This window comes from Lactuca saligna, chromosome 4 (genome assembly GCF_052625555.1).
Source record: "Lactuca saligna cultivar CGN05327 chromosome 4, ASM5262555v1, whole genome shotgun sequence".
NCBI classification, from domain to species: Eukaryota; Viridiplantae; Streptophyta; class Magnoliopsida; order Asterales; family Asteraceae; genus Lactuca; species Lactuca saligna.
In genome coordinates, this window is record NC_136420.1 from 102783342 (window position 1) to 102787619 (window position 4278).

General features: G+C 36.6%; 1 pseudogene; it reads right to left on the reverse strand.

The window, feature by feature from the left end:
- Nucleotides 1-825: 825 nt before the first annotated feature.
- On the reverse strand, nt 826-1533 carry LOC145039989 (secreted RxLR effector protein 161 pseudogene; annotated as a pseudogene).
- Between the last annotated feature and the right edge of the window lie 2745 nt (nt 1534-4278).

The window sequence follows — 4278 nt, forward strand, 5'->3', positions numbered from 1 at the left end:
ACTGATGGATTTTGGTCATAAGACATCCTATGTGCTCATACAAACCCTAATGCTTGGATCTAGGTTTCTCTATTGTACATGCTTTGAATCCAAGACTATAAACCCTAATTCTAGTATATGAAATCGATATTAACATATGAATGAGTAATAACAATCCTAATTCCTTGTATTGACTTTAGAATGCTTAGAGTCACAATTGTCACTCCTCTAATGGCTTACAAACACCAAGAGCAAATGGAGAAGGTATAAATAGAGAGGAGAGAGGTTAGAATTCATCCTTAGGACTTCTTGGGAAGGGATACACGAATTCACGAGCCATGGGGTCTTTATATAGGTGTAGAGATAGGGTTTCAGTCATTATCCTTATCTAGTTGCTTATCCACAAAGCAACCCATAAGATAATCCTTGAATCCTTATCATAGTCGAATTATAAGGCCTTATCACCTTAAATTCGTTCACCCTAATAATAAGATAATCCTTACCTTATTTTGTAACTATCACATAATTACAAATCAGCCCCTCTAGTTTAATTAATTACACTTGATCACAAAATGAATTCCTAATTAATTATTGACCAATATTAATTAAACAAATATGATTTCTCCTTTAATATATTATTCTTATAACATATTAATAAATCATAATAACCTTTCTCTCTTTATTTATTTCTCCAATCAAGTTGTTTTGGTGAAGGCAACCCAAAAGGACCATGCACCATCGAGTCAAGTACATACCAAAATAGTTATGGACTTAGACACTAATCCAACAGAATGTCCTCTACAAATTGACATAGCCACTCCGTCTCTTCAGCATAAATATCTAAGGCTATTCATATTCCATCGTGGATCTAGATATAACTCTTTTCTTGGATGATTTCCATGTTACAGCAGCACTTCCAAGTGTAAACATATATCCACTTGTAGATCTGGAATCTTTTATGTCAAATATCCAATTTGCATTTGTGTATCCTTCGATAACCGCTGGATGTCTGCCATAATGCAGTCCATATTCTCTCGTGAATCTCACATACCTTAGCAACCTAGTAATACTCTTCCAGTGTTCATAAATGTGTTTACTAGTGTATCTACTTAGTCTGCTCACAGCATACGCTAAGTCAGGTCTGGTACAACTCATTAGATACATCAGACTACCAATAATTCTTGAATATTCCACTTGATTAACACTGTCACCTCTATTTTTACGTAGATGTTGACTAGTGTCAATTGGAGTTCTAGCTATGCTAGTATCTCCCTTAGCAAATTTGTCAAGAATCTTATCCACATAGTGTGTGTGACTTAAAATCAAACCACTTTGGGTTCTTGTGATCTTGACTCCAAGAATCATATCTACTAAATCCATGTCTTGTATGTCGAACCTGGATTTCAACATATCCTTCGTAGATCTTATTATCTTGTCATCACTACCAATGATAAGCATATCATTAACATATAAACACAAGATGGCATACCCATGAGTGGTGCTTTTCACATAGATACACTTATCACACTCATTGATTCTAAAGCCACTTTCCATCATGACTTGATCAAACTTCTGATGCCATTATTTTGGAGCTTGTTTTAATCCATATAGAGATTTAACAAGTTTACAAACCTTGTTCTCCTAACCCGAGGCAATGAAACCCTCAGGTTGCTCCATATAAATTTCTTCTTCCAACTCCCCATTTAGGAAAGCAGTTTTCACATCCATTTGATGAACTTGCAGGTTTCTAATAGCTGCAATGGCAAGAACTAATCTAATGGATGTTATTCGCGTTACTGGAGAATACGTATCAAAGTAATCTAGACCTTCTTTTTGTCTATAACTTTTGATTACTAGTCTTGCCTTGTATTTATCATATTGCCATCAGGTTTCATCTTTCTTTTAAGAATCCAGCGGTAACCCAGTGGCTTACTACCTGGAGGTAGATCCACTAGTTCCTACATATGATTTTGTAAGATAGATTCTACCTCATTTTTATGGCTTCTTTCCATTGAGGTCCCTCAGAAGAAGTAACCGCCTCTTGGTAGGTTTTAGGTTCACTTTCCACCACATGGGTGTAAAAATCATCACCAAATGATTTTTTTCAACTCTAGCCTCTTACTTATTCTGAGTTCTATCTCTTCTTCCTCGGATTGAGCTTGTTCTTCCTCACGAACAACTTCGTTGTTTTGTAAAGATGGGCTTTCAACTTCCTTGTTCAAACAAGGAAATACATCTTCAAAGAATGAAGCACTCCTTGATTCCATTATGGTATTCGTGTGTATTTCAGGATTCTTAGAATCATGCACAAGGAACCGATAAGTACTTTGTGCATACCCAATGAATACACAATCCACTGTTTTAGTACCTAACTTTTGTACCTTAGGCAGTGGTGCAACAACTTTAACTAGGCACCCCCACACTCGTAAGTACCTATATGATAGTTTTCTTCCCATCCAAAGTTCATACGGTGTTTCATTATTTTCTTTGTGAGGTATCTTATTTAGAAGATAGTTAGCCGAGAAAATAGCTTCCCCCCACATTGACTGGTTTACACCCGAACTAATTATCATCGCATTGACCATTTATTTCAAGGTGCGGTTCTTTCTTTCAGCAATTCCATTGGATTGAGGTGAATAGGGTGATGTGAATTCATGACGAATTCCATTATCTGCGCAAAATTCAGCATATGGAGAAACATATTCTCCACCTCTATCAATTCTAACCACTTTAATTATCTTGTTGAGTTGATTCTCAACCTCATTTTTATACAAGACAAACTTTTCTATTGTTTCATCTTTACTCTTAAGTAAATATATGTAGCAATATTTTATGCTATCATCGATGAATGTAATGAAGTATTTGTTCCCACCTTCAGTAGGAATTGACTTTAAATCACACACATCAGTGTGAATTAAATCAAAAGGTTCGGTGTTTCTATTGATTGTTTGGAAAGATAATCTAGTTTGTTTGGCTTCAACACAATTGTGATTTGAGTCAATATTAAGTTTTGGTATGTATTCTAGTTTAATTAATAATTAATAGAATTGTAATTTACATGCCCCTAAGCGACCATGCCAAACATTTGAACACTCAAGCAAATAAGAAGAACTAGAACTTGTATTATTCATTTAGTTTGTCACCATTACATTCAATTTGGACATGCCATTCAAGGCATATCCTTTTCCCACAAACATACCATTTTTGGACAAAACAAACTTGTCCGACTCAAACACTAGCTTAAAACCAAATTGGTTCAACAAACCACCCGAAACTAGATTCTTACGAATTTTAGGAACATACAAAACATCCCTAAGCTTCACTTTTTCCCTCGGAGTCATTTTTAGAATGACATCACCAACACCTTTGATATACGCGGTAGCTGCATTTCCCATGTAGAGCTTTTCACCATCTTCAACTTCTTTATAGGTGTTGAAAACACTCTTTTCATGACACACATAACGAGTAGCCCCCGTGTCAATCCACCACTCCTTTGAATTTGTATTCATGAGATTCACTTCAGAAACCATAGCCGTGAGATCAGTTATCATGGCCACCAACTCCATGTTTTCTTGATGGTTTTCCCTCTTAGGTTGTGGGCACTCCGAAGCCTTGTGACCTGGTTGGCCACAGTTGTAACACTTGAACTTCTTCTTGAAAGTTCCTGACGTGGGGGCAACGTTTTTGCCCTTAGCTTTCCCTTTGTGAGGTCCCTTGATTTTGCTCATGGAAGTTTGACCAGCTTCCACCATATGAACCTTAGAAGATCCAACTTCACTACCTTTCTTCAAATCCATTCGATTGTCTTCTTCAATGCGAAGATGCACCACCAGTTCATCCACAGACATCTCATTTCGCATATGCTTAAGGTAATTTTTGAAGTCTATCCAACCAGGAGGAAGCTTTTCAACCATTGATGCAACTTGGAATAACTCGTTAAGATCCATCCCTTCTGCATTGTTATCATCTATGATGACCTAAAGGTCTTGGACTTGACTCATAACAGATTTTGAGTCAACCATTTTGTATTCCAAGAACTTAGCAACAACATGCTTCTTAGTTCCAGCATCTTCTGTCTTATACTTCCTTTCCAAAGACTCCCATAGTTCCTTAGAAGTTGCAAATTTACAATAAACATTGTAAAGTGCATCAGTTAACCCATTCAGCACATAGTTGCAGCACAGAAATTCTGAATGCTTCTATGCATCCACTGCATTCATAGTTTGAGCATCAACCTGCCCCTCAACAATTACAGGAGCAGTTTTTGTTTGAAACTGAGCCATGTTCAAGGTGGTCAAG